Below are 12,343 nucleotides of genomic sequence, written 5' to 3'. Positions count from 1 at the left end.
ATTGACAGATGTGTCCATGGCCTATTGGGGATGAAAAGTGGCAATAAAGACCCTGCTGGACGTGTATGAGAGACTTTCGCGCGTGCACAAGTAGAACAAGTAGACACGAAATCCATTACATCCTGACGCAACCTTGGCCACCAACAACGACGAGATAAAAGCTCCAAGGTTGCTTTACTACCCGGGTGTCCAGCAAGTGCCGAATTATGATGTTCTTTTAATAATTCAAGACGCAGGTTTAACGGTACAAACAATTTCTCTGAGGGGCAAGAGGCCGGGGCGTCCCCCTGAGCCTCTAACACCTTTCCCTCTAGAACAGAGTGTACAGCAGAGACAACCACTCCTCTTTGTAAAATAGGTACCGGATCACAAACATTACCCCCTCCAGGGAAACTACGAGATAATGCGTCTGCCTTGGTATTTTTTGCCCCAGGACGATAGGTGATTACAAAGTTAAATCTGGTAAAGAATAGCGACCACCTAGCTTGTCTAGGGGTGAGACGCTTAGCCGATTCTAGGTACAGAAGGTTCTTGTGATCCGTAATCACCGTGACGGGGTGGATTGCTCCCTCTAAGAAGTGACGCCACTCTTCAAGCGCCAGTTTAATCGCCAACAGTTCCCTATTTCCAATATCATAATTCTTCTCCGCAGAAGATAATTTTTTGGAAAAGAAAGCGCAAGGACGCCATTTGCCAGGAGACGGACCCTGAGACAATACAGCTCCCACTCCCACCTCTTACGCATCTACCTCGACAATAAAAGGCTGGGAGACATCAGGTTGAATTAGAACAGGTGCCGAGGTAAACCTCTCCTTTAGAGAGGAAAATGCATCTTTAGCGGCGCCAGACCATTTGGAAAAATCCGTCCCCTTCCTAGTCATGTCGGTAAGGGGTTTAACGATCACTGAATAATTTTTAATGAACTTTCTATAGAAATTAGCGAAACCCAAAAACCGTTGTAGGGCTTTAAGGTTCTCAGGAAGATCCCAATCTAAAATTGCCTGGACCTTCCCAGGATCCATGCGGAAACCTGAAGCAGATAATAGATATCTCAGGAACTGTAATTCCTGAACAGCGAAGACACATTTTTCAATTTTTGCATATAATTTATTCGTCCGTAGGACCTGCAGTACTTGCCTGACATGCACCTCATGTGTTTTCATATCATTAACGAAATGTTGGAAGACAGCAGGGGCATTGGTCAGACCGAAAGGCATAACTAGATTTTCATAATGCCCCTCAGGGGTGTTAAAAGCTGTCTTCCACTCATCCCCTTGTCATGGTCTTACCTGCTTGCTGCTCTCCTTCGTTTGACATGTGCTGGCGGCCATCTTAGGTTTCTGGGTTTCTTGTAGCCTTCCACCCTGCGGCTCCTCCTTCCCCTGGGAGGAGCTGGATGCCTAGCTCATATATATAGGAGGTCTGTGGCTTCAGTTCCTTGCTTGGTCCTCTTGTGTTCACATGCTTCTAAGACTGCTGCTGCTTCTGGTTCCTGATCCTGGCTTCGTCTGACTACCCTGCTGGTTCCTGATCCTGGCTTCGTCTGACTACCCTGCTGGTTCCTGATCCTGGCTTCGTCTGACTACCCTGCTGGTTCCTGATCCTGGCTTCGTCTGACTACCCTTCTGGTTCCTGACCTCTGGCTTCGCAAAGACTCTGCTCGGTTTCACCATCCGTTTGGACTTTTGCTTTACAGCTTTATTTTCAATAAAGCCTTCTTATTTTCACTTATCTCTTGTTGTACGTCTGGTTCATGGTTCCGTGACACCCCTTCCCTGATACGAATCAGATTGTAGGCCCCCCTAAGATCAAGTTTGGAGAACCACTTAGCACCCGCAATCTGATTAAAAAGGTCAGGAATGAGAGGAAGAGGGCAGGGCTGGGACAAGGCCATTTGGTGCCCAGGGCGAAGATGGCAAACTGCGCCCCCCCCCCCAATGTGCCAAAACAAAACAAGAATATACTTAAAGCAATAGAACAAAGGACTGTGGGACTTTGAAAGTCACAGACACTATAAAGTTCCCCCCCCATCATCATGTGCCAGTATAAAGTCCCCCCCATCATCATGTGCCAGTTTTGTAATAAGCCCCCCCAATGTGCCAGTAACACTATTGTAAAAAAAAACAAAAAAAAAACACTTATACTTACCTAAGTGTCAGCGATGCGATGCAGCCTCTTCCTGTGTCCCACGCTGTAATGTAAGGCTCAGGCGGCACGATGACGTCATTGCGCCGGCCTCTGATAGGCTGCCGGCCTAGTGCCTGCAGCCAGGGGCGTACATAAAAATCACTGGGCCCCATAGCAGGAATCTAAATTGGGCCCCCATTCCCCTTTTATAGCCCCTCCCTTTGTTCCATGAACTATTCTTGCTGCTGCGTTTTATAATTTATGCCATCAGGGCCGGAATGGGATTACAAAACAGCCCTGGCACACAAAAGAGGTATAATAGATGCAGATGTATATTATATACAGCAGTGTACAGTTATGTGAGGTACGCGGTATAATAGATGCAGTGTGTACAGGTATATAGTATATTCCCTAGTGTTCTGATATGTGAGGTACAGGGTATAATAGATGCAGTGTGTACAGGTATATAGTATATACAGCAGTGTACTGATATGTGAGGTACGGGGTATAATATATGCAGTGTATACAGTATATACAGTAGTGTAATATGTGAGGTACGAGGTATAATAGATGCAGTGTGTACAGGTATATAGTAAATACAGCAGTGTATTGACACCTCGTACCTCACATATCAGTACACTGCTGTATATACTATATATCTGTACACACTGCATCTATTATACCTCGTACCTCACATATATAGTATATACAGAAGTGTACTGATATCTGTACACACAGCATCTATTATACCTCATACCTCACATATCAGTGCACTGCGGCATATACTATACAGTCATGTGAAAAAATTAGGACACCCTTTGAAAGCATGTGGTTTTTTGTAACATTTTTAATAAATGGTTATTTCATCTCCGTTTCAACAATACAGAGAGATTAAAGTAATCCGACTAAACAAAGAAAACTGAAGAAAAGTCTTTTCAAGATCTTCTGTAAATGTCATTCTACAAAAATGCCTATTCTAACTGAGGAAAAAGATAGGACACCCTTGCCCCTAATAGCGAGTGTTACCTCCTTTGGCTGAAATAACTGCAGTGAGACGGTTCTTGTAGCCATTTACCAGTCTTCGACATCGGTCTGAGGAAATTTTACCCCACTCCTCAATGCAGAACTTTTTCAGCTGTGAGATGTTTGAGGGGTTTCTTGCACGTACAGCCCTTTTCAAGTCACCCCACAGCATCTCAATGGGATTCAAATCTGGACTTTGACTTGGCCATTCCAGGACTCTCCATTTCTTCTTTTTCAGCCAATCTTTGGTTGATTTACTAGTATGTTTTGGGTCATTGTCATGTTGCATGGTCCAGTTCCGCTTCAGCTTTAATTTTCTAACTGATGGTCTCACATGTTCTTCAAGCACCTTCTGATACACAGTAGAATTCATCGTGGATTCTATGATGGTGAGCTGACCAGGTCCTGCTGCAGCAAAGCAGCCCCAAACCATGACACTTCCACCTCCATGCTTCACAGTTGGTATGAGGTTCTTTTCTTGGAATGCTGTGTTTGGTTTACGCCAAACATGTCCTCTGCTGTTGTGTCCAAATAATTCAATTTTGGACTCATCTGTCCAAAGAACATTATTCCAGAAGTCCTGGTCTTTGTCAACTTTATCTCTGGCAAATGTCAGTCTGGCCTCGATGTTTCTCTTGGAAAGCAAAGGTTTCCTCCTTGCACACCTCCCATGCAAGTTAAACTTGTACAGTCTCTTTCTGATTGTAGAGGCATGTACTTCTACATCAACAGTAGCCAGAGCCTGCTGTAGTTCTCGAGATGACACTTTAGGGTTTTTGGAGACCTCTTTTAGCATCTTGCGGTCTGCTCTTGGGGTGAACTTGCTGGGGCGACCAGTCCTGGGCATGTTGGCAGTTGTTTTGAAAGCCCTCCACTTGTAGACTATCTTCCGGACAGTGGAATGGCTGATTTCAAAATCTTTTGAGATCTTTTTAAATCCCTTCCCAGACTCATAGGCTGCTACAATCTTTTTTCTGAAGTCCTCTGACAGCTCTTTTGCTCTCACCATGGTGCTCACTCTCACTTCAACAGTCAGGAGCACACCAAACTAAATGTCTGAGGTTTAAATAGGGCAAGCCTCATTCAACATGCAGAGTAACGATCTACTAATTATGTGCACCTGGTGTGATATACCTGTGTGAGATCTGAGCCAATTTAAGAGGGAATACATGTGAGGGTGTCCCATCTTTTTCCTCAGTTAGAATAGGCATTTTTGTAGAATGACATTTACAGAAGATCTTGAAAAGACTTTTCTTCAGTTTTCTTTGTTTAGTTGGATTACTTTAATCTCTCTGTATTGTTGAAACGGAGATGAAATAACCATTTATTAAAAATGTTACAAAAAACCACATGCTTTCAAAGGGTGTCCTAATTTTTTCACATGACTGTATATCTGTACATATTGCATGTATAATACTGTGTAATATATGCAGTGTGTGTGCATGTATGTGTGTGTATGTATATATATATATATATATATATATATACAGAGCAGTGTATTGATGTGACACATAGAAGGTATAATACTGTAGATGCAGTGTTTATAGAAATATGTGGTCAGTTATACATTATGGTCACTGTGGGTGAGGTACATGAGGTAGTGGTAACTGTCTGAAGTAGTATACATGAGTGAGCAATGAGTAAAAACAGGGCATGGAGGGGGGGGGGGGGGTAAATGATGAAAAGTGGAGGACCTCCTCTTACCTCTCCATTCCAGTCTGTATGGATCAATACAGAGCTGCTTGTGAACTTTTAATACTTGCTGTTAGGGGTTGAAGGACCTGTGATGATGTCATCACAGGTCCTGGCAGATGTACCTTTGAAACCTAGGAACTACACCATTTTTGGTGCAGTTCCTTTGCTAGATTCTGCAGGACCTGTGATGTTGAAGATGATGTCATCACAGGTCCTGGCAGATGCACTGTTCTAACCTGGGAACTACACTTTACACTGTGCAGTTCCCTTACAGGACCTGTGATGACATCATCAAAGGTCCTTTAGCTTTAGAAAGGTAAACAGGAGTAATTAGGGGGCGGGGCCTCTCCTCCACTTCGGTGCCTGCCTGCAGCCTATCAGAGGAAAGGGAAGGGACACGCCTCTCCCTCCCCTGCACCTCCGCTGGCACAGACAGTTTACAATGGAGATGAGCGCAATGGAAGCGCTCATCTCCCTGTGCCCGGCGGCGGCTGCTCACTTGGGGGGGGGGGGGGGGGGTCATTTTAGTTGGGGGGGCACATGGGGGGGCACAGCATGATGTAGGGGGGGCCGTGGCTGGCACTTCACCTGCGCCCCCCTCCTGTCCGCAAATGGTAGCGCCCAGGGCACCCGCTCCTTCGGCCCCTGCCTTGTACCGGCCCTGGAAGAGGGTATGGGTCACGGATGGTTATCTGGTTTAACTCACGGAAATCTAAGCAAGGACGCAGGCCCCCATCTTTCTTTTTAACAAAGAAAAACCCTGCAGCCAGACTCTCGGAGATATAATCTTTCATGGCTTGTCTCTCGGGACCCAAAAGATTATACAACCTGGACTTGGGTAATTTTGCCCCGGGAATCAGGTTAACCGGGCAATCATAAGGACGATGAGGTGGTAGTTTCTGACAACCCTTTTCAGAAAAAACGTCCTCAAAGTCCGAAATAAATGTAGGTAGGGAAGCTATGGAGGCGATTAAGCAATTGTTATTTAAGCAATTCTCTCTGCAATGCTCACTCCACTCCAATATCTCCCTGGCCTGCCAATCCACCACTGGATTGTGCGCTACCAACCAGGGAAGACCCAATACCATCGGAGAGGGAAGGCCCTCCAGAACGTAACATGAAAGACACTCATTATGGTGGTCCCCTACCCGAAGGTGTAAATTACGAACAATGTGGGTGAGGTTTCTCTGAGACAGAGGAGCAGAATCTATAGCGAATAGGGGAATAGGTCTCTGCAGCGTACAGAGAGACAAACCCATAGTGCGGGGAAATGGGCATCAATCAAGTTTACCCCTGCTCCACTGTCTAGAAAAACAGAAATAGACTCCGTCTTAACACCAAAAACAATGACCGCTGGTAACACAAATTGAGATGTTCGTATGGAGGAAACGTATACCCCCCGGCTAACATCCTCCGCACAGCCCGGGGTTAGTAGTTTTCCGACGGTCTTTTGTTTTTGAGAAAGGAGGGACAGACATTAATGAAATGACCTCTCCCCCCACAGAAAAAACAAGCCCCCCCCCTACGGCGAACCTCGGGAGGACGGACCTGACGAGAAGTTCCGCCTAGCTGCATAGGCTCATCTAAGTCAGTACAGGCTGACTGTTGCTTGGGAGAGGTAACCAATTGCTCCGGAATTTTCGATCTCTCCCTAAGACGTCTATCTATTCTGATAAAGAGGGACATAACAGCATCAAGGGAAAGGGGGGTCTCATACAGCGCCAGTGCATCCTTAACCCTTTCAGATAACCCAGAGCAGAACTGACTCCTGAGAGCCGGGTCGTTCCACTGAGTATCCGTAGCCCACCTACGGAACTCTGAGCAATATTCCTCTGCTGACCGATCTCCCTGTAGGAGTCTCCGTAACTTCGACTCAGCCAGGACGACTCGGTCAGGGTCATCATATATGAGACCCAAAGCCCCAAAAAATCCCTCCACTGACCGGAGAGCCTGGGAACCAGGGGGTAACGAGAACGCCCAGGATTGCGGATCCCCCTGAAGCAGGGAAATGACAATCCCTACCCGCTGTTCTTCATGACCTGAGGAGTAAGGGCGCAACTTAAAATATAATTTGCAGGCCTCACGGAACGTCGCAAATTTGTCCCTTCCCCCAGAAAATCTGTCGGGAAGAGCAACCTTGGGCTCAGTGACAACCTGGTTACCCATAGCAACCGCTGGGGGTGCGGTCTGCTGCATTTGCTGCTGTTGTTGGAGAACAGACGCCTTCAATCCTGCCACCTCCAAAGACAGGCTTTGAAGCTGTTCTGCCAAGGCATCAATAGGATCCATATTGGATTCTAAGTAGAGAGAGAAAAAAAAAAAAAAAACAAATAAAAAATTATATATATATTTTTTTTTTTCTCAAAAAGTAAGGGCCAGTTATAATATCACGGTCGGCGTGGCTATCACATACGTGACACAGAGGGAGGGAACGAGGAAGGCCCTGCCCAAGTGAGAGGGAAGATGGTGACCCCTGACTCACCTGGCGGCTGGTACCTGGCTGCCCTGACGTCCCTAGACGGGTTCCTCACCCGTACGCCGATCACGTGCCTAAAGCCCTGGCTTTCCCTGAGCTGAGCCCTAGGTAGTGAACAGGGCGATGGGAACACTAGTCCGCACCACTAACTCTAAGGGAAAACACCAAGGGGAGGACAGACAACACAGACTCAACATATATTCCCAGGTGGGAGACAACAGGAGACAACAATAAGCCCAACAGGGATCCGGAGGGTAGCACTCAGGAACGACAACCAGGATTAACCACTCCAGTGGGTCAGTATAGATGTCCAGGCAGGAAGTTCTATAACTGGCAACTAGAGAAGAGTGAGGGGAGAATATAAGGAGGTAGGGAGTGGCAGACAAGAAACAGCTGAGGAGGAGAAGCTACGGATCCCTGAGAGAGACAAAAAGGATAGCAAGGCAAACACAGAAAACAATCACAAAGAAACAACGTGATCTTTAGATATAGAGCGCGCAGCCACCCGCTGCGACTTCCTGACCCCGGGTATAACGGAGTCAGACGTGGCTCTTGATACCCTCGTGACATGTGACCAAAGCTGTAATGGGGTGCCGAAGGCGCACTCGGTCTCCCATCAGCCGCAGACCTGCTGCTTAGCTTCGGGAGCGAGGATCTGTGTTTGACCTTGTTCCCAGGGCAGCTTTGCTAGATGGGAGGCTCCCTGCTCCTAGGTCTGCCTTGAGCGCCGAGCTGATCACTCGGTGCTCGACTGGTCGGTCTGTCGGTCATGTGATGCTGGCCACATCACATGACCCTCACTCCCCACTATAAATACAGGCAGCCTGCTGGCCACAGGTTGCCTGTTAATTTTAGGTATCTGGTGATTGTTTTGTTCCTGCATACTTACCTGATCCTGTGTTCCCTGACGATTTTCTGCCTGCTCCTCCTGTACTGCGCATCTCTCCTGGTATCCTGACCCCGACTTCACCTGACGATTCTTTGCGGACTCCTGTTGTACTTCGTTTCTCTCCTGGTATTTGACCTCGGCTTTTCCTGACTATTCTCTGCTCATTCCTTAGTACTGCGTAGCTCTCTAGGTGATGACCCGGTCCGTTCACGTTCCGTTATTTGTCTTGTCTGTCTTCCCAGCACGTATCCTAAGTTAGGGACTGCCGTCTAGTTGTCCCCTGTCATTAGGACTTGCGAGGCAAGTAGACAGGGCCAGGGGTGAGGGTGGAGCGCAGTGGTCACTATCCTCCCCCCTGTGTGTAGTGTACGTTACCGTCACAAAAGCCCAGAACGGGAGATAGGAGCAATAAAGGCAAAAGCAATACATTATAAAATTGCAGCTACCTTCATGAATAATTATTTTTTAGGATGTTTATGCAAACTGGCAAACCCCTTAAAGGGCTGTTTCACATTTGCATTGTGGCATTCTGGTTTTGAGATCCGGCAGAGGATCTGTGAAATGAAACAAACCGGATCCAGCAGCAAAATCAATGTAAGTCAATGATACCTGATCCGTTTTTTTTTTCAGATCAGAAAAAACTTGATCCGTCACCCATTGACTTACAATGATTTTAGAGCCGGATCCGGTTTGTTCTGTTTCGATGTAACACAACCGCATCCTAACTGAACGGATGCATCCAGATGTGTTAACATCAAACAGAACTGTTTTGCTCCGGTTTTGAGGTCCTCTGCCGGATCTCAAAACTGGAAACCAAAACGTAAGTATGAAACAGGCCTAAGGCATATCTATCGTTAGTTGCACATAGTTACATATCTATTCTCAGGATAGGTCATCAATAGCAGATCGATGGCAGTCGACATTCAGCATCCCACTGATCAGCTGTTTTGGGTGGCAACGGCACTGGAAACTGTACTGTGTACAGAGTACGTACCTGTACATGGTGTAGTGACTGTGCAAATCAAGTGAATGGGTGCTGCACTACGCCGGCGCCAGACAGCACACAGTGAACGGAGCCTTCCGCTCTGTACAATGTATAATTTTTGGCACTGTGGCACTTAAAACAGCTGATTTGTGGGGGTGCTGGGAGTCAACCCCCAAGGATCTGCAACGCGCGCCTCCCCCTAGGGACCTTAATATATGTATAGACACGCGTCCCAGGTGTGGGAATGGCGAGTGGTATAGTGCGGCCTAAAATGTACCTTTGCATGTGTCACACTTTCCGTCCTGGGATGCGAAGCAAGACTGATGCAGCATGACCCCCAATGCAAGTCAATGGGGGCGGATCCGTTTTCTCTGACACAATAGAAAACGGATCCGTCCTCCATTGACTTTAAATGGAGTTCATGACAGATCCGTCTTGGCTATGTTAAAGATAATACAACCGGATCCGTTCATAACGGATGCAGATGGTTGTATTATCAGTAACGGAAGCGTTTTTTCTGATCCCTGCCGGATCCAGTAAAAACACTAGTGTGAAAGTAGCCTTACTTGAATAAATGTTCATCCAAGACAATCTTCAAACTTGATCTTGGTCCCAGCAGGCTTTAGCATTACACTTGGCAGGCAAACTCGTCAGTGCTACACTTGTTTCTCTCTGGCTCTGCTATACTGACACGCTGGCTGTATAACTCTGCTTCCTTTTGTATACTGCACTTCTCTCTGTATGGTCTGTCTCTAGATTAGGCCAGGACACTTTCCTCCTGGCTGCTGAGGCTCTAAGCTTTGACCTCCATGCAGGGCCGGTACAAGGCAGGGGCCGAAGGAGCGGGTGCCCTGGGCGCTACCATTTGCGGACAGGAGGGGGGCGCAGGCAGGGCCGCTGATAGGCCAGTACAGCTGGCCCAGTTGTACCGGGCCCGGCTGGCAGGGGGGCCCGGGCTGCCGACTCCCGAGCCATTTTAATTTTTTTGCTGCGCGCTTCTAAAGGTTAAAGGGGCGGGGACTGAGTCAGTGACGTCATGGGGGAAGCCTCTCTGGGCGGCGCTGTAATCGGCTGGTGCGCTGGAGGCCGGGGAGATCCTCCTGCTGCAGTGTTGTTGTGCCGAACGAGCGCTCAGGCTGGTGCTCCGGGGGTAGCGCAAGTTGGAAACGGCAGATCAAAGGGGGTGGATCAGGCTGATGTGCTGATATCGTAGTGGCGATCTCCAGTAACAGCAGGCAGTGTGGGGGCGGCGCTCACTCACTGACGTCACACGCTTCTCCTCCCACTAGGCGGCGCAGGCGCGTGACGTCAGTGAGTGAGCGCTGCCGCCCGCACTTGTTACTGGAGGGTGGAGGGAGGAGGCAGGAGCTGAATGTAAGGTCGGTATGTGTCATCCACAGATCCCCCTCTATAACAGTGCCATCCACAGATCCCCCCATAACAGTGCCATCCACAGATCCCCTCCATAACAGTGCCAGATCCACAGATCCTCTCCATAACAGTGCCATCCACAGATCCCCTCCATAACAGTGCCATCCACAGATCCCCTCCATAACAGTGCCATCCACAGATCCCCTCCATAACAGTGCCATCCACAGATCCCCTCCATAACAGTGCCATCCACAGATCCCCTCCATAACAGTGCCATCCACAGATCCCCTCCATAACAGTGCCATCCACAGATCCCCTCCATAACAGTGCCATTCACAGATCCCCTCCATAACAGTGCCATTCACAGATCCCCTCCATAACAGCGCCATTCACAGACGACCCCCCAGCGCCATAAATATCACTTGTAGACAAATCTGCATGTTGTTTCAAGGCGGCGTCTGGGGAGGGGCCAAGGGCGGGGCCAGGGGTGTGGCTGAAGGAGGGATCAGGGGGTGGAGCTGAAGGGGGCCCCGTCATGTATGCTGTACGGGGCCCCATGATTTCTATCAGCGGCCCTGGGCGCAGGTGAAGTGCCAGCAGTGTACAGCTTCACTGTACCACATTAGCCAAGCGCCACTTGCTGTACTTGCTGTGCTTGCTGTGCTGAGTGCGCTCCTGCACCCGCCTACACCGTCCACACCAGCCATGTCAGCGCTGCTCCTTCTCTCCCCCTATGAATTTTGTGCCGACTGGGCTCCTGGCTAGGGCTCCCTTTCCTCCTCTGCGTTTCCTCGCCCCCCCCCCTCCATGGAGGATTCATTTGGTTGATACCACCGGCGTGCGCCGTGTGACGTCACGCGGCTCACGCCGGAGGCGAGGTGTGAGGTGAGAGAGGGAGGACTCGCGCAGCCTACAGGGAGCTGTGTCGGCGCGTGAAGAACAAGCCACGAGGAGCCTGCCTTCACTAGCTGCTACTCACACACAGACTGTAAAAAGTAAGAAAATATTGTAATACAAATAACAAACTAATTTTTTTCTTAAAAACGGGGGGGGGCGCAGTTTGCCATCTTCGCCCTGGGCACCAAATGGCCTTGTCCCAGCCCTGCCTCCATGGCCAACAGAGCTGAGGGTGCTCTGGCTGGCTTGGGCACATCCAGCAGAGACATGCCCTGCACACCTTCCCCCAAGCAGGGGATAAGCTAGACTAACTAAAACTTCCTGCAGGAAGTCAGACTAGCCCATTTCTCCACAGAGGGGGGTTAGAATGGAATGGAAAGCTCCATTCTACCTAACTGCAGCTCTGCCATGTTTGCTGCCACCTGCTGGTGAACCAGTCACGTTACATTTGAACATAACAATTGCAAACATTAGAAATGCACAGTGTATAGGACCTGAACAAAATACATAAGATGACGTGGGCTTAGACCATTAGAGACAGCAGTAGGGTGCAGTGGTGGTAATGCCACTCTGGGGCGTTACAGATCTAATATTGTTGACCTATCCTGAGAATAGGTCATTAATATCTGTAGCCCAGAGAACCCCTTTAATGCTGAGAAACCTCCAATTCCCCCAAATCCTTCTAGTATAGAACACAAAATACTAGACATGAGGGGGGAGGGGGCAGAAGCATCCTTACGGACTCTGTAGATGCGGAGATAGGTGTGATGCTTCTGGGGGAGAGAGCCTTGGTACATGCAGGATCTGATAGAGAATGCCACCATTTATTTTTTTGTCACATTTAGAACCGTTCTGAAAAACTGCACTATGCCTCCATGTA

Source organism: Bufo bufo, chromosome 5, assembly GCF_905171765.1.
Source record: "Bufo bufo chromosome 5, aBufBuf1.1, whole genome shotgun sequence".
NCBI classification, from domain to species: domain Eukaryota; kingdom Metazoa; phylum Chordata; class Amphibia; order Anura; family Bufonidae; genus Bufo; species Bufo bufo.
This window is presented reverse-complemented; position numbering follows the sequence as displayed.